The 20,392-nt window shown below is 33.1% G+C and overlaps 1 non-coding gene across 1 annotated transcript; it reads right to left on the bottom strand.

Annotated features, from left to right (window-relative positions):
- Positions 1-928: 928 nt before the first annotated feature.
- TRNAM-CAU (transfer RNA methionine (anticodon CAU)) lies at positions 929-1,000 on the bottom strand. The gene has a single exon. It is a non-coding gene; the product is annotated as a tRNA-Met (tRNA).
- Between the last annotated feature and the right edge of the window lie 19,392 nt (positions 1,001-20,392).

The following is a 20,392-nucleotide window of genomic DNA, read 5'->3' as shown; positions in this document are numbered from 1 at the left end:
GCCCTGGACAAGTTCTTAATATCTTGTTACGTTGAAACACTGTAGAAATAGGTATATTTTAGTCACAAACGATATGTGTTTCTTAAAACTCACTGAACTTCTTGTTTAACAACATTCTACAAACTCTTATTTGGGATTTCGCTTGGCATTCTTAGACCTTGCAAGTATAAAAGTAATTCAGAAGCGGTCCCTTTAGATGTGAGCTTATATAATGATCTGAAATGTTTTTATTGAGATTCTAGCAGAATAAGAAATTTTTTACTGTTGCTTTATGATTCAAAATGGCTTACACTATTGACGATTCTACAGAAACGATGCTAGGTTATTGTGTACGTGTGAGACAAGACATACAAGACAAGACAAGACAAGACAAGTATACTTGGTTGTAAAGTGAGGCGTTATAATGTGACGATCAATCCCGCTATTTATTGATAAAAGAGTAGCCGAAGACTTGGCGGTGGGTGGTGGTGACTAACTGCATTCATTCTGGAGGAAGAAAGTTATCTATTCTATTTGATGATAGGAAAATGGGAGCAAACTTATTTTGTGAAACTGGCGAATGGATGTTAAGACTGATTGACGATGTATCCCCAGCACAACGTAGGTCCTACTTTCGCTAACATCTCCAAAACCCTCCATATAACCTGGGATCATTTCAGCTGGTGCAATGTATTTTCATTTTTTTATGTTCCAATACGTTTTACTTTATAACAAACTATATACACATGAAATGAAGGAAGGCATGTGAAAAGAAAAGACTAAAAAACGCAGCAAACTAACGATGGAATACAAAAACCTAATTACTGTAAGTACATCAAAAATTATTAATATACAATAGATAACAAAGAAGCTCCTACCTGTACTTATTACTTTGAAATGAATTAAATGACATTTGTCACCGAGAAATGAAATTATGAAAACGTAATGTTAGCAGAGCGTGGTTTCGATCCACGGACCTCTGGGTTATGGGCCCAGCACGCTTCCACTGCGCCACTCTGCTATGAAAGTAACGTCTCACAGTAATATTTATATGACATTTAGGTGCTACTATTCCTCATTGTTATCAGATTTACATATTCAAACTTTACTTCGTCAACCCCATCTTTGTATGTAAACACGTATTTTGAAAAGCTGTTTAAACAATGAAAAATGATATAATACTTTCGCATCGAACGTATTTCTATGAATTGAATAATATATATATATTCCCTTTGCTCTGACATATATGTCTTTCTTTTGTGTTTTTTCTTTAAGTATACTGTTTTTATTTTGTAATCGTATTATACACTGTTTGAACAAAATGTGTTAGTAGTGGAACATTTAAAATAACCATTAATTTTAAAATTTACGTTCAAATATTTTGTTTATTCAGAGAAAACGTGTGGTGAAATCCATTTAACTTCCGTTAGTAAATAGCGTAACAAGTTGAACATATAAAACACGTTTTACGAGAAGATTTGCTCAACACTATAGGAAAAAAAATAACCTTTTCCCTTCCGGCGCTGTTCTACCTGCTATAACATCAGTATATTGTGATCGTATATAGTACATTGTAATTGTTAAATCTGTTTATTTTTAAATAACCACACGTAAACTTATACACCTTAGCTACCGCGTTTCGTTACCATTGTGGGTAGACGACAGATATTCTTCAGTAAAAACAACAACACTTTTACTTCATATGCATCAAATATTAATAATTATCCAAAGTCTTTCAAGTCTTTTGTTTAAACCCTAAGGAATTCGTAAAAGAAAATAATGTATTAATGATTTGTTAGGGTCAACGATAGTTTTGCGTATTGAATACATACATAAATATATTTTTATATACTATTAGCTATTTCGAATATATGTTTCATTTCGTACCTTTCTACAGTGTTTCTGTTAGTTGAAGTGTAATACAGCATTACAAATTTAAGTTCAAAACTCAAGTTGCTTGATTATTATCAACAAAAGTAGCTTTTTCAGATTTTTGCTTCTGAAAAAAAAGTTACTGTTTCTTTAGCTCCACATATTAAATCTCAGTAAAATATGGGATTTTTAATATAATAAAGACATGTTTAGTCGTCATTAACCTCTGCACCTCTGATACAACACTCTGGACAAAAACTGATAAAATCGCTACTTTTTTCATATATCGAAAATTATGAACACATTATTATAAAATTATTCAATTCTTAAAGGTATATTTCTAAATGTTAGTAAAAAAACGTTCTGCGGCATATGCATGAATATCTATTTTGTAAACCAATACCTGGATGTTTTTAATATTTACAATTAATTATAACCTCACTTTTTTAATCAGTGATCTTCAAGAAAAATTATTCTGTAAACAGTTCAGTAAAACCAAAATGATTCGTATTCCATAATAAATCAGTTAGGTGTATGGTGGAACTTTCTTAAAAACATTTTGTCATGAGGGAAATGTCACATTGTAATCTAAATATTCGTATAATAACATGATATTAAATGATAAAGAACACACATAAACGTCATTTTTACTCTTTACTTAATTAGATAAAATCATACTTTGTATTAAGATTAATGACTTTTTTATTGACGCGTTTTGTAATTGTTGAAAATACAATTACAGATTTTTATTAGTATGTTTTTAAATAAAGCTTAGGTGATCTCTGATATTTAAGTCATGGATTTAAAATTCACTACTTAGTTTACAAGAAGTAGGATGTGTTGACATATTCTGCATAAAATTAAAAGTCTCTGATTGAACTTTAGGTCTCTGTCATTACTATTTTAATTAGATTATCTGATATAATTCATTAATACGTGAATATAGAAAACATAAAGTTAATTCACACGTTTCCTTCTGAAAGTAGATAGCGTGAGGTATTTATTGTTTTTCTCCAAATATGTGAACTACAGCCACAGTTCGTTAGAGTATTTGAACCGTTAATCATTTTTATAAAAATCAAGTGTTTGTTGGTCATTCACCTTCGATTTCTTCGAATTTCGTGAGTTACACGTGTTCAGTTCCACTCTTTTTCCCCAATTATACTTTCTCTTCTAATTGCATGTTCCCATTTTAGTTGAATTTAATTGCTAAAAGAGGCATAAATAACTCTTATATTTCGCCACTTTTTATGTTATATAAAAGTATGTCAAGGATGGAGATTTTATACTAATATTTATTTGATATCGAGTGAAATTAGTTTGTTGATTGTTATGAAGAGAAGTTTGTGAACGATGATAGAATATTTACAAAAAATGTGGTTTTGAGATAAATATTGCAAAAATGCGTTTGATGTAATTAGAAAATAACTGTTATTAATGAAGCTGGGACAAGGATCTATTCTCAGAAGAGAAACATTTTAGGTAAAGGAAATATTGCTTATCATAAACTACGGTCTACTGAAGCTAAAAGACCCTTTATTTTTATTTTGTCTGTTTTCAAACTAGTTGCACAATGATAGGTCTGCGGACTTACAACGCCCGTGGAGGGCAGAGTACACATAGCCCTCTGCATAGCTTTGTGTTTAACTACAAATAAATTTAGTAGGCTCTAAATTGTCATTGTTTTTTATGGGATTCTATATTACAGTATAACATGAACACAGTAAACCAATGCATACAAGGTGGATTTCAATACTTTTACAAAAGATCCTGAGACTTGTTACCTACTGGTGTATGAATGCTTGAGTTTCTTAGCAACAAAACGTACACGGTAACTTGAATGAAAATCGTGAATAACGATGTGACATACGAAACTAAATGCTGCACGACACTTACATGAAATTCAAGAAGAGTACATTTTGGTTATAAGTAGATTTTCTATCACGTAAAACGTGTATAGCATACAGAGTTAAAGATAGTTTGAAACCTTCAAATTACAAAAAGTATACTTCCTAACAATAAACACTCGGATAAAGTTCACTCACTAGGCTCTGTTTGTCTGTTTGAGCTCAAAGTAAGCTTAAGTTCATTGTGTCAGTCACATGAATTTTATCTTCATTAACCCTCGAGCTCACTGGTGAGCCACGCACGCTTAAACGAATAATTTAGGTAACTTGACATTCTGAAGACACTGGGAACAGCTCATTTATATACAAATCACAATACTCTAAAATATTCAATAAATAACATGTTATTTACTGTGAATACTTTAGAAAACGAGGGTTATTATTAGAGAAAACGGTAATTTAGCAAAGAAAAAAATCATAAAGGTAAACAGTAATCAGCCCATGTTTATAACCTAATCATTTTCGCTTTTATATATTGTAAAACACGGTTTATTTTCTACCTCTTTCATACTGATATCGAGCTGTATCTTCATATTACCTATCTTATACTGGTATACAGCCAGCCCTTGATTAACCTGAAGCTCCGAGAAACTACTAAATTATGTATTTGAGGGTAATAAGTCATTGATTTGCAAAAGATTACTGTAAAGAGCAGTACAAAATGTTGGTAAAGCTTCAGATAAAAGATGATCGTATGTTATCATCTCTGACCTTGGAGACAAAGTATATTTTTTAACCATTTCTTCTGTTGTAGCTATTTATAAGAAATTATAGGCAGTGAAACTGTTTTCTTTTACCTCTAATTACTTTATTCAGTCACATCAACAGAAAAATAAGAGTATAATACCACAGAAATATAAGTGAAACAAAATGGTGACAGATGAGTACAGAGACGTGGCTGCTTTTATGTTTTTTCGACTTCTGCTTTCGTACGTTATATTTGGGTTTTTGTCTCGTTTGGTTTAGTTTTATTGGCGTTAGTATTGCATTATTCATGTGTGTTTTGAAAAAAAAAAGTTCTTCTTTAAATGAAACAATAGTAAATTCATAAAACGCTGCAAACGATAGCATAAAATAGAAATCACGACACCAAAAAAGATTATTTTCTTTTGAAAACTTGAAATGTCATACAAAGCACATGAAAGAATCAGGAGCAATGTATCCTGTTCTCTTTTTGTTAAAACAGCTTTAACAATTATTTATGTTTTTCAGACATTGTTATTTTTTTCATTTTAATCAAAATATTTACTAGATAATCATTTTTTTTATTTTGCAAAAAGTCACAATTAATATGGTTACTTCATTAAAACAGCTCAGCATAATGAAAGTAATTTTCATCCTAGCAACGCCACGAAATTTTCAAGTTTACTCTAAAAATAATTTGAAGTAAACAAAAATGGAGTGAATTATAATGTAGAAAAAGAGAAAAAATGAAAATCAATGCTGGAAAGATCCAAGAACTTTAAATAAACATTCATAACTTACATTCTATTATCTCTATAGTCAGCACCGTAAGAGAGAACGTTTCATAAAGTTGTGGAATTGTACCACGAGCCTTGGACAAGTTTTTAATATCTTGTTACGTTGAAACACTGTAGAAATAGGTATATTTTAGTCACAAACGATATTTGCTTCTTAAAACTCACTGAACTTCTTGTTTAACAACATTCTACAAACTCTTATTGGGCATTTCGCTTGGCATTCTTAGACCTTGCAAGTATAAAAGTAATTCAGAAGCGGTCCCTTTAGATGTGAGCTTATATAATGATCTGAAATGTTTCTATTGAGATTCTGCCAGAAAAAGAAATTTTTTACTGTTGCTTTATGATTCAAAATGGCTTACACTATTGACGAATCTACAGAAACGATGCTAGGTTATTGTGTACGTGTGAGACAAGACATACAAGACAAGACAAGACAAGTATACTTGGTTGTAAAGTGAGGCGTTATAATGTGACGATCAATCCCGCTATTCGTTGATAAAAGAGTAGCCGAAGACTTGGCGGTGGGTGGTGATGACTAACTGCATTCCTTCTGGAGGAAGAAAGTTATCTATTCTATTTGATGATAGGAAAATGAGAGCAAACTTATTTTGTGAAACTGGCGAATGGATGTTAAGACTGATTGACGATGTATCCCCAGCACAACGTAGGTCCTACTTTCGCTAACATCTCCAAAACCCTCCATATAACCTGGGATCATTTCAGCTGGTGCAATGTTTTTTCATTTCTTCATGTTCGAATATATTTTACGTTATAACAAACTATATACACATGAAATGAAGGAAGGCATGTGAAAAGAAAAGACTAAAACACGCAGCAAACTAACGATGGAATACAAAAACCTAATTAGTGTAAGTACATCAAAAATTATTAATATATAATAGATAACAAAGAAAATCCAAGCAGTACTTATTAGTTTGAAATAAATTAAATGACATTGATCAACGAGAAATGAAGTTATGAAAACGTAATTTTAGCAGAGCGTGGTTTCAATCCACGGACCTCTGGGTTATGGGCCCAGCACGCTTCAACTGCGCCACTCTGCTAAACATATTACATTGTTTATACCAGAGTGTTTTAGATCATAAAATATTGGAATATTCGACATACATTTCCATACATCTACAGTACGTACAAAAAGTGTGGGTAAAACAGTAAAATATATTAGATATCTGATTACTAAAAAATAAATAAAATGGTGTAATACAATACTGTTGTTTCGAAAATATTTTTTGTAAAAGTTCATAATAACAGGTGACATCGTTTTTAACATATCACTTTGTTAAATTTTTTAACATTTTTCTCGTCATAAACTGTAGCTATGAACTTCTATTCACTAAATCAAAAGATTAAAATTAAAATTTTCTTTTTTAATATTGTACCGTAATATACTGTGTACTAGTTCACTTTTTTGTTCTTACAAATGCCTTATAAGTCCTCTGGGCGTCAACTACAACTGCGGTTAATACGTGAGTAGTTATTTATTAAATTACTTTTAAATAGCGCTTTATGTTTAGCATCAACATTCTACAAGAATTTGTAGAAAAACAATAACTACATACTTTCAAATATTCAGAATAATTGCATTATAAAGAAAGAGTGTGAAATTATGTTTAAGTCACATACTTTTGAAAGATATCTTTGTAGAACACCTTTAGAGCCCTTAGAATGGAATACACTTCCAACTGATGAATTCGCACCAAATGCAAATAAAATAAACGTTGAAAATATTAATTACAAACAACATGACTTAAAGCGTTTAAACCATGAAACCCGATACGTCTATGATGTTTTCACAGCACTACTACAGCGATCATAGAGTGTGTATTAATATCTATTTATTCATCCGACTGAACCGTGTTCATTCACAAATCAAGTCAAAGAACCGCTCAAGACATACCTTGCCGTTTCTACACATGGATTAAACACACAATTAGCTTATTTGTGTTATGAGTTCTGCTATATTGTTTATAATTCGAAAAAAGTTTTACTTTTCAATTACTAGCGACTGTGCTCAGTAAGTGTCATCGACGTTTATATAAATTTTGTTTCTCAAATACACAGAAATCCTTCCATATAACTTTTGTAACATGAGTATTTCCCCCGAAACTTTATCTAACGAGTGAAAACAAATCTAAGGCTTAAAGAGTAGGTTTACAAATACATAACTCATCTAGATGGAAATAATTAAGTTATTGTATTTTTCATAAGTACTTTAATAGGAATGTAAAATTTACTTCTCACAAAATCACAGAAGTGTATGCAATATATTGAAAAGTTCCTTAAGAAATGTTTTTACTCTTGAGTAACTGGCCCCCCAGAAGCTGAGCGGTATGTCTGCGGACTTACAACGCTAAAAACTGGGTTTCGATACCGGTGGTGGGCAAAGCACAGATAGCCCATTCTGTAGCTTTGTGCTTAATTCAAAAGAACAACAACAACTTTATTAACTTAAAGAGTCTGGAAAATGTACATAGAACCTAATAACGTTAAACGAAAACATCTTTTTGACAAAGTAGCTTAATGATTAGGGGTCTCTAACAGACAGAAAACATAAGAGGTTAAAGCAACTTAAATGAAATTTTCTCATGTTTAACTGCGTTAAAGTAGTGAACACCATAAGCGGTCATATTCACGAGAGTAATTTCTAAAAAAAGCATATTTCTACGGATAGGTGACGTACTGAACAAAAAGCATTATCATATCATTTCTAATTCCTTCCAAAAATTCAAGGTGGCGTTGCACAGACTTGTTATGACGTAGCAAAAGAGAATCTTAAATGAAAATCAATGCTGGAAAGATCCAAGAACTTTAAATAAACATTCATAACTTACATTCTATTATCTATATAGTCAGCACCGTAAGAGAGAACGTTTCATAAAGTTGTGGAATTGTACCACGAGCCCTAGACAAGTTCTTAATATCTTGTTACGTTGAATCACTGTAGAAATAGGTATATTTTAGTCACAAACGATATTTGCTTCTTAAAACTCACTGAACTTCTTGTTTAAAAACATTCTACAAACTCTTATTGGGCATTTCGCTTGGCATTCTTAGACCTTGCAAGTATAAAAGTAATTCAGAAGCGGTCCCTTTAGATGTGAGCTTATATAAAGATCTGAAATGTTTCTATTGAGATTCTGCCAGAAAAAGAAATTTTTTACTGTTGCTTTATGATTCAAAATGGCTTACACTATTGACGAATCTACAGAAACATTGCTAGGTTATTGTGTACGTGTGAGACAAGACATACAAGACAAGACAAGTATACTTGGTTGTAAAGTGAGGCGTTATAATGTGACGATCAATCCCGCTATTCGTTTATAAAAGAGTAGCCGAAGACTTGGCGGTGGATGGTGATGACAAACTGCATTCCCTCTAGAAGAAGAAAGTTATCTATTCTATTTGATGATAGGAAAATGGGAGCAAACTTACTATGTGAAACTGGCGAGTGGATGTTAAGACTGATTGACGATGTAACCCCAGCACATCGTAGGTCCTACTTCCGCTAACACCTCCAAAACCCATCATATAAACTGGGATCATTTCAACTGGTGCAGTGTTTTTTCATTTTTTTATGTAGCAATATGTTTTACGTTATAACAAAGTATATACATATAAAATGAAGGAAGAAATGTGAAAAGAAAAGTACTTTAGTACTTCGTAAGTACTTTAATAGGAATGTAAAATTTACTTCAGAAAATCACAGAAGTGTATGCAATATACTGAAAAATTCCTTGAGAAATGTTAATACTCTTTATTAACTGAAGAGTTTGGAAAGTGAACATGTTTCTGATTATTTTCACACTTAGTCAGTAGTTTACTCTAGACAATCAGCTTTGCGAGCAATAACATATTTGCAAAAGAAATATAGAACCTAATAACATTAAACGAAAACATCTTTAGACCAAATAGCTTACAAAGAGGCGTCTATAACAGATCGAAAACATGTGAAATTAAAGTTACTTAACTGAAAAATTTTCACGTTTAACCACGTCACAGTAGTGAACACTATAAGCGGTCATATTCACGTTACTAACTTCTAAAAAACGAACTCATGTTTCTACAGATAGGTAGCACACTAAACAAAAACATTCTCATATCAGTTCTATCTTCCAAAAATTAAAGGTAGCGTTGAACAGACTAGTAATAACGTAGCAAAAGAGAATCTTAGCAGGAAAGATCGAAGAACTTTAAACAAATATTCATAACTTACATTCTGTTGTCTATATAATCTGCACAGTAGGAGTGAACGTTTCATAAAGTTGTGTAATTGTACCATGAGCGCTGAACTAGTTCTCAATATTTTGTACATTGGAGCACTAAAGAAATAGGTATACTTTACTAAGAAACGACTTGAACTTCTTAAAACGCATTGAATTTGAAAAAAACTTGGGCAGATACTTATCTGACATTCCGCTAGGCATTCTCAGACTTTACAACTATAAAAGTAATTCAGATGCAGTTACATTCGTTGTAAGCTTATATTATGATCTAAAATGTTTAAAATGATGTACATGCAACCTTTATTAAACAGTAATATTTAAACTCGCACATTCCATAAACAACTGACACCATTCATTTGTCAGAAATTGCACTTTTTCTGTTGCCTTAAAGTAGTAGGTCCAGCAGGTCCAGGTGGTTTAAGTCGTTCGACTCGTAATCTAAGAATCGCGGATTAAAATTCTGGTCGCACTAAAAATGCTCGCCCTTTTAGCCGTGTGGGCGTTATAATATGAGGGTCAATCCCGCTATTCGTTGGTAAAAGAATAGCCGAAACTTGGCGATGGGTGGTGATAACTAACTGCTTTCCCCTCTAGTCTTACACCGTTAAATTAGGGACGGCTAGCGCAGATAATCCTCGTGTAGCTTTGCGCGAAAATAAAAAACAAACAAACAGCTTTAGGATAGAAAATGGCTCACTCTACTGACGAATCTATAGTAACGACGCTAGGTAATTGTGAACGTGTGAGATAAGAACAATACTTTACCATCTGATTATAGTTAAATGTTAACTTAATTGTTTGTAAGGTGAACATTTTAATATTAATGGCAAAACTTAGTTACCTGCAATTACTCAAAAATAATAATCAGGTACGTAAAGCACTAGGGTGAAGTATTTTATTAAAATAATCCAATATTATTTAAAGAACCAGATTATTTACAATCAATAGACCATTTTTGTTTAACTTTACTTGGTTAAAGAAAAGGAAAGGAAAATTTTACTCTATTCAAACGATATTCTTTATCTCAGTGTTTCATTACACTACATGAAATTAAAAATTTAAATTAAATCCAAAGATATCTGTACTCTATGATTTATTAACGCATGCGTAGTTTTACGTCATTTATGGAAAATATTTATGGAAGACATAAAAATATATATGCAACTGTCTGTTACATATGATAAAATGGAATCCAACAATAGAATGAAAACAGCAATTGTAAGTTAAAGAATCACGTGAGAATATTATACAGCTCTTTTAGAGACAGTGAAGATATAAGAAGGGAGAAATGGTTAAAGTATTTGAAATATCAAAAGGAATCTTAAACACCACGAAAAGAGAAGGAAGCAAAAATGATAATCACATTTGATGAAGAAGAGAGTAATGTATTCTATTTCATGACAGGAAAATGGAAGCAAACTTATTATGTGAAACTGGCGAATGGATGTTAAGACTGATAGACGATGTATCCACCGCAATATGAGTTCTACTTCCGTTATTTCCTCCAAAACCATAGGATAAATTCTATGCCATATACCCTGTGGTCATTTCCATTGGCGCAGTGTTTTTCAATTTTATTTATCTTGCGGTTTGTCTTTGGTTATAATAAACTACGTACATATAAAACGAAGGAAGTCGTGTGAAAAGAAAAGACTAAAACTAATCAGTGTGATTATCATCATATGCCACTGAATTCCTTGAGGAACATAGGGCCGCAGTCACTGCGCTTTATGTAACAGGTTGGTTTTTAAGTGAGTAGGTTGTTAGCCTACTACACAACCACCAATCGGAAAGACAATTTCTCAGCCCACCGACGGGAATCGAACTCCTGATTTTAGCGTTGTAGTGGGGGGCAGTGTGATTATACATACAGTAAAAATTAGAAATATATAATAGAAAATATTCGCAGTACTTCTTAGTTTGAAGTGCATTAAATAACTTTGATGAAGGAGAAAGGAAATTATGAAAACGGAATGCTAGCAGAGTGTGGTTTTGATCCACTGACCTCTGATACCAGCACGCTTCCACTGCGCCACTCTGCTATGAAATGCAACTCTTACTGTAATATCTATATGATTTTTAGGTGATATATCAGAATTTGTATTAGATTCATATATTTAAACTATACATCGTCAACGGTATCTTAATATGTAAACAGGTGTTTTGAAAAGCTATTTAAACGATGAAAAATAATATAATACTTTCGCATCAAACGCATTTCTATGAATTGAATAATATATATATATCCTTTGCTCAGACATATGTGTCTTTCTTCTGGTTTTTTTAAGTACACTGTTTTTATTTAGTATCAGTTTATACATTATTTCAACATATACCATTTTTCAGACACGTGACTTTCTTTTAGGTCTTTCTTTCAAACATTCTGTTTTCATTTAGTATCAGTATTATACACTATTTGAACAAACTGTGTTTGTAGTGGAACATTTAAAATAACCATCAATTTTAAAATTTATGTTCAAATGTTTTGTTCATTCACATGAAAAGTGTCGTGAAATCTATTTAACTTCCGTTAGTAAATAATCAAACAAGCTCTACATACAGGTCACAAAACACGTTTTACGAGAAACATTTTCTCAACATCGAAGAAAAAAAAAATCACTTTTTTCTTCCGGCGCTCTTCTACCTGCTGTAACATCAGTATATCATGATCGTACTAAGTTCGTGTTCAAATTGTTAAATCTGTTTTTTTTTCAGTAACTACAAGTCATGCTTAAATGTACAATATTCAACTAAAATACGTTTTTTAAAAAGAAACCCATTGGTTCTGTCACTAATAACAGCTCCATGTATAAAGTCGATTGTTACTTTTACTTACTGCACAATGGGGCACTTGGTTTGTTTGTTTTTTAATTTCACGCACAGCTTCACGAGGGCTGTAGGCGCTAGCCGTCCCTAATTTTTCAGTATGACACTAGAATGAAGGCAGCTGGCTAGTCCTTACCACCCTACGACAACTCTTGGGCTACTCTTATACCAACGAATAGTGGGATTGACTACCTATCCTATACCTATATCAAGATATCTTATTTACTACCTGTCTCATACTGGTATTCATTCAGCTGTATCTCTCGTATTGATGTTAACTATATCTTCTTTACTACCTATCTCGTACTAGTCTCGAGTTATATTTTTTTTTACTTTTGTTATACTGGTTTCCAGCTTTTTTCTACTTGTCTCATACTGGTTTCAAGATGTATTTTCTTTTCACTTAAGTATATAATAATGGCCATCAGACCCTGCGAAATTATTTTTTTTCTTGTGATTTTTCTTATTGTTGCTCTCGGTTTTTCGGTTTTGTTGTGTACATTTCCAAGTGCTTGCGGTGTCATTGTTGTTCCTCACTCTTGTGCATCTCTTCCGTTGTCTAACGAAGATTATAAAGTGCTTTTGGTGTACCTGTTGTTGTCGTCTCTGCACTTAGGTTTTTCTTTCTTTTTTTGTATATTGTACAGAATTAATTTCATCTGTTTTTTCCTCGTTATGTCTTTAAACCACTTTTCTCTCTCCGTTTCTCCACATTTGAAGTACCCAGCATGCATTTGTAACTCTGCAGTTCGTAAACAAACAATAAAAATAAAAGGTCTTATAGCTTCAGGAAACTGTAGTCTATGATAAGCAATATTTCCTTTACCTAAAGAGTCTCTCTTTCCAGAATAGATCCTTGTCCCAGCTCCATTAATAACAGTTATTTTCTAATTACATCAAACGCATTTTTGTAATATTTATCTCAAAACCACATTTTTTGTAAATATTCTATCATCGTTCACAAACTTCTCTTCATAACAATCAACAAACTAATTTCACTCGATATTAAATAAATCTTAATATAACAACTCTCTCCTTGACATACCACATATAACATAAAAAGTGGAGAAATATAAGAGTTATTTACGCCTATTATAGCCATTAAATACAACTAAATTTGGAACATGCAATCAAAATAGAAAGTACTATTGGGCGAAAGAGTAGAACTGGACTCGTGTAACTCATGACATTCGGAGAAATCAAACGTGATTCACCGACAGGGGCCCGACATGCTTAAGTGAGTTAAGGCGTTCGACTCGTAATCTGAGGATCGCGGGTTCGAATCCCCATCGCAACAACATGCTCGCCCTTTCAGCCGTGGGGGCGTTAAAATAATTCGGTCAATCCCATTATTCATTTGTAAAAGAGTAGCCCAAGAGTTGACGGTGGGTAATGATGACCAGCTACCTTCCCTTTAGTCTTACATTGCTAACTTAGTGACGGCTAGCGCGGATAGCCCTCGTGTATCTTTGAACGAAAACAAAAAAAAATTGCTTAACATAATTCATTTATAATTAATCGGCTATAATTAGTACACCAGAAGAAAAAGGATGCTTAATGCTAGTTCATCAGCTAATTAAATTTTCTTATCCTTTCTATGTCCTGAAAGGCCAACATTTTGTTTGTTTTGAATTAAGCACAAAGCTATACACTGAGTTATATGTACTCTGCCCACCACTGTTATCGAAATCCGGTTTCTAGTAGTGTGAGTCTACATACATACAACTGCATCACCGAGGGGACAAAAGGATGATGTCTTAATTAATACCTTCTCTTTTAATTATCAATCGAATATGTGTTCTTTCAAAAACATGATATATTATTTAGCTCAACATGATTATAATTATATACATTTTTATCACACACACTCAAAATACACGTCTGCAGGTTTAAAGTGACCTGAAAAAGGTCATATCATGCATTGATTAAAACATATACTTTTGTACATTATATTACCTTGTTAATAAAACGATTAGTATACAGTAACACTTCTTTAATCTCACATTATGCAACAAAATAATTTAGATGTGTTTCACAACATATATATATATGTATTTAATTTCTGTTGTCTGTAGAATTTTAACAAATATACTGTGAGACTACTTCTACAAGTCATCGACGTATAAATTGAATTACGTTAAAATTAATTATCTGTAATAAAATAATAAATGATTGATTAACTGTATCTGTCTATTTTCTAAATAACCATTGATCACTGTTAAATTTACACAAAATTTGTGAAAGTATGGAATACATAACTTATTTCCATGTTCTGCAGGACTCTTACTGTTTCACAAATCATACACAAACAATAATCGCCCTACAGCTAAATATAATAAATGAATGAGTTACTGATTACTAATATTTAAAATACCTCTGATTTCAGATTGTTTATCACGAAACACATACAAATTTCTAATGTCGTTTCTGCTCTATTTCATTAGGCTAACACACCGTATCTGATGACAAACAAGAACACGCATACAGACAGTTATTCTAACAACGCGTGATCCAAAAGCTTAGCTTTCTTCTACGATACTAGAAGATCTTGACGTTACTAACACGCAGTTTATCAAGAGTTAGTTCTGAGTTAACCAAGTCTGAGTGATTTGTGAAGTAAGTACTGTGTTGCAATGTAGAAGTGAAGCAGAGTTTTAAGAAGTATATATTTTAAGAAATATGTTTGATATTCAAGACCACAGAACGTCTTGGTTATGATCATATACAAAATTAGAAAAAAAAACACGTAACTAGGATGACCAATTCTATTTCAAAATAACCGGCTACAAGTGATTAATTTTCTTTATAGTAATTCAAAGTATGTCGTTCATATTTGCAATCTGTTAATATAATAATTAATATTTACTTTCACAAATTGCTAGATATATTCAGTTAGACTGAAATTACTATATACCATGTATTTAATAATGAAGTCTACATATGTAAAGTATACTTTAATTATTGAAATTTCTTTACGTAATATTTAAATAATTAATTCATTACTCAGTCTCGATTATTACAAAAACAATCGGTGTGTTTCAGTCCGCTAAGAATAAAACAAAAGTTCTACTTAAACGTCGGCCCGACATGTAATCTGAGGATCGCAGGTTCGAATCACTGTCACACCAAACATGCTTGCCCTTTCAGCCATGGGGGTGTTATAATGTAAAGGTCAGTTGTCCCGCTTATCGTTGGTAAAAGAGTAGCCCAAGAGTTGGCAGTGTGTAGTGATGACTAGCTGCCTCTCCACTAGTCTTACACTGATAAGTTAAGGAAGTCTAGCGCAGATAGCCCTCGTATAACCTTGCGCAAAAATTTAAAACTTAAACGGGCGACACTTATATTTAAAAAAATATTTTATTAAAATAAGAGTTAATTACAACACTTTGTCATTATCTATGTATTTACAACATATTTAATGTTTAGTTGAAAATGTTATTAACATAAAAATCAATTATAATACGCTTTTGCTATGTAATAACAATGTACTAAAATATTTACAAAACTGTAAATATGCGGTGATGCATGTCAGTTAGATACATGTTTTGTGTTTAATTAAACTGCACATTTATAAAATGTAATTATGAATGACGAAACATCAGTTATAACATACTGTGTTCGACATACTGTCAGAATGTGGACTTAGAATAAAATGAAAGTTGTATTATGTGTAATTACATAACAATAATCATTGTAGCTAATATAATACTTTTGAAACAGTGAATGCAGACTTAATGCTATATAGACGAGGGCATTGTCATAGGTCACTTCTACGTTGACAAAGTCTAGTTCACTAAACCAATCCGAACATAATAATTCGACCATATATAATCAGCTGTCAATCAGTTTAGAGTTACTTTAAATTCGATACCCATGCGATAACTACATCTTATAGTTCTTCTTGCGTTGACCACGGACAACTTAATTGACGCAAGTATGATTCTTGAATATATTTCTAAACTAATAGTATTATATTCCTATTGTGAAGGCCCAGCATGAACAAACGCGTTAAGGCGTGCGACTCATAATCTGAGGGTTGCGGGTTCGCATCCCCGTCGCGCCAACATGCTCGCCCTTTCAGCCGTGAAAGCGTTATATAGTGAGGGTCAATCCCACTATTCGTTAGTAAAAGAGTAGCCCACGAGTTGGCGGTGGGTGGTGATGACCAGCTGCCTTCCCTCTAGTCTTACACTGCTATATTATGGACGGCTAGCACAGATAGCCCTCGAGTAGCTTTGCGCGAAATTCAAAAATAAACAAACAAAATCTATTGTGAATTTATTTCTGAACTAAATGAAAAAAACTGTTAACCTGAATATGACCTAAGAAGGTCGAAACGTTGTTTTGTACTTTATTTTAATTAAGGTGTTAATACCCACTCCAGCCCTCTTGGTAAAACATAAATGAAACAGATATTGTTAAACTAAATACGTTCTGTTACAGCTAACTTATATTTATGTGGGAAATGGTCTCACTATCGATCAACAGTGAAATCCTCCACAAATTAGAGAGAAATACGTGTCATAAATAAGGCAGACTTTACTTCCTCTGTGGCCTCTATTTGTCGTATTGACTGAGATAGAACTTCTGTAAAAACATTACCTCATTTACCATTTTACAGACACATAACCAATGAAGACCAACCTTTCGAGGTGTCAAAAGATCGTCAAGCATAGAAGGTGAGAAAAGGTTTTGAAACTTATATTCCCACATCTGAATTTATTTTCCTTTAAAAATTACATTTCATAATATTATCTGTTTTTTACATGTATACACTAAATATCCTCACGAGAAAGACAGAGAATTTATAGCTAGAAAGTCTGCGCGTAGAAGAGTTAAAGAGTGTACTGCACATTCTACTTTTTACAGTATTTCTTTTAATCATAAAATACACGGACTTATTTTGTGAAATTATTTTAACTACAGTTCAAAAAGTAAACAAGAGTGAAAGAGATATACCACTAGATGACTCATTTCAGATTGAGGTTACAACGTTAGAATTACCAGTAGGTAGTGCCAGACGCAAATTATCGAGTATTAGTCTTGACCGACTTAAGAAAAGTTCATTTATTCCTATAAATAATAACAACGACGATCTTTGTTGTTCTAAATTAATAGTATTAGGGTTAGCGTATCTGAGAAAAGATCACAATTACGGACACGCGTGACGAAAGACTTACACACTTCGGCTAATGTTACAGAAGGACCATGTGGGATAAAAGATACTGGCAACTTTTAACGTCATTTAAATGTCATTTGAACGTCATTCGAACACATGTAGTTACGTCGGAAACCTTTAACCGTATAATATATGAATGTTATTTACAATCGGACAAAATCTTTCTGTGATATCAGGATCACCGTTTTAACGTTATAAACGTCAATGAAAAGTTTCCTTCGGATAAAATATTACAGTTAGAAACGTAATAAATCATCAGAACATTTAAATAAACATCGTTGTGAAAAGTACTGTAACGATTGTTACAGTAATGTAGCTCTGAAAAATTCAATCTGTTGTATGTTCTGATTATAACAGAAGTTGCATATCTGTAGAATGGCACAATCAACATAAGTGAAAGAACTGTAGACAAATAAAATCCCGGATAAATTTTATCACGAAAAGGATTGTTTAATCATTATAGACAGAAGAAAAAGTAATACTCAGTTTTTATTGTTGGAGTGAGTAAAGTTCTGTAAGATAAAAATTATATGTTACAAACAACCTCATATTTTTCTACTTGTTTCCCCACAAAACTAAGATCTATGCTATGTAAAAACTACACTGACAAACACCACACCAACATTATTTATAAGATACAGTGTGATAATTGCCACGACTTCTATATTGGAGAAACAAGTAGAAAAATGGAAACCAAATCCAAAAAACACAAAAGTAACCTTCACACGTTTTCGAACATCGAAAATCAAATAAACACAGCATAACCATAGAAAACACCCAAATACTAAATAAAGAAACAAACATAAACAAACACGAAATTGAAGAAGGCTTACTTATACAACAACTCAAGCCCAAAATAAACCAATACAAAGGAACACCTATATACCTATATTAGTAAATATATTCAAACAACTAAACACGCCCTCTACATTCCTACACTCAATTACACAACAGCCTTCAAACATGTGGTCAGCTATCGGTCAGTTACCTCTTTCTCTCTTTGTTAACCTAACGATGACCGAAGAAGGTCGAAACGTTGTTGGCTCCTCTACATTGTGCTTTCTCTACTCATACCAGCCGTTTTTACATACACTGCTGGCCAAAATCTTAAGGCCATTGAGCATAAAGAAATAATATGCATTTTGCATTGTTAGACTCAACCATTTATTTCAGTACAGCTTCGAAAAATGAAAATAAGAAAAGGAAAATAAAAATAAAAAACATTTTAGCATTTGATAGGAAAAATGTGAACACTATGAAATTAGCTTAAATACTAGCTGGTCAAACGTTTAAGACCATACTGAAACGAAGCGTTAATCGGTAAACACGTAACGAAATTTAGTCATTTGTGTTCAAGCATTAGCGTTGCCAACATCTCCTGCTGACATCTCCTGTGTTACATTGGGTAAAAACATGACAGAGGTTAAAAAGTTGACAGAGTTTGAACGTGGCAGAATTATCGAGCTGCAAAATCAAGGTATCTCTCAACGTGCCATCGCTGGTGAGATTGGGCGTTGTAAAACTGCCGTTGTAAATTCCTTAAAAGACCTTGAGGGATACAGAACGAGAATTTCAAATGGTCGGCCCAAGAAATTTTCGCCGGCGTTGAGTTGGAGAATTCGAAGAGTTATCCGGCAAGACACCAACCGATCGTCCAACCAGATTAAGTCCCTTACGAACGCAGAATACAGCTCAAGAACAATAAGACAGCATCTAGGAGAGAAAGGCTTTAAAAACCGTAAACGTCTTCAAAGGCCACGCCTCCTTCCACACCACGAAACAGCTCAGTTAAACTTTGTTGAGAAGCACAAAACATGGGACGTAGAAAAGTGGACGAAGGTTTTGTTCTCTGATGAGAAAAAATTAACCTAGATGGTCCAGATGGCTTCCAAAGTTACTAGCACGATAAGGATATCCCACTGGAGACATTTTCTACACGACGCAGTGGATGAGGTTCCATCATGATGTGGGGTGCTTTCTTTTTCCATGGAACATTGGGGCTTCAGGTTATACAGGGGCGTCAAACAGCAGCTGGCTACATTGGCATGTTGGAGAGAGCATTCTTATTGACTGAAGGCCCTCGCTTGTGTGGAAATGACTGGATCTTTCAGCAGGATAATGCTGCAGTCCACAATGCCCGTAGGACAAAACAAAGGACTTTTTCCCAACGAATAACGTTATTCCTTTGGACCATCCAGCGTGTTCGCCCGAACTGAACCCCATTGAAAATGTTTGGGATAGCAGGGAAAGTCTATAGAAATGGACGTCAACTCCAAACATTGCATGATCTTCGTGAAAGCATCTTCACCACTTGAAATAACATTCCAGTCAGCCTTCTGCAAACGCTTATATCGACCATACCAAAGCGAATGTTTGAAGTTATTCGCAATGACGGCCATGCAACTCACTACTGAGACTTCTTGTCGGGCATTTCCTACCCTGTTTAGGACTTCTTTTTTGGTATAGTCTTAAACTTTTGACCAGCTAGTATTTAGGCTAATTTTATAATGTTCACATTTTCCCTATTAAATGCTAAAAGGTTTTTTATTTCCATTTTCTCTTTTGAAGCTCTACTCAAATGTGTGGTTGAGTCTAACAACGCAAAATGCATATTTTTCTTTATGTTCATTGGCCTTAAGGTTTTAGCCAGCAGTGTATATGAAATGTAGCTTAGTATCAAAGAAAAGAAAACAAAGGCCTCTAACACTCGAGAGTATTGTGATGAACATTTGATGTATGGTTTTATAAGTTGTGGAAGCTATAATGACTTGCCACTATGTGTTTTTTTGTTGTTCAACATTATCAAATGACAGTATGAGACCATCGGAAGTGAAACGGCACTTGGATAGCAGACGTCTAGAATACTCGAGTAAGTCAACAGATTTTTTCATAAATACTAAA

Source organism: Tachypleus tridentatus, chromosome 1 (genome assembly GCF_004210375.1).
Source record: "Tachypleus tridentatus isolate NWPU-2018 chromosome 1, ASM421037v1, whole genome shotgun sequence".
Classification (NCBI taxonomy): Eukaryota; Metazoa; Arthropoda; class Merostomata; order Xiphosura; family Limulidae; genus Tachypleus; species Tachypleus tridentatus.
This window is presented reverse-complemented; position numbering and strand designations above follow the sequence as displayed.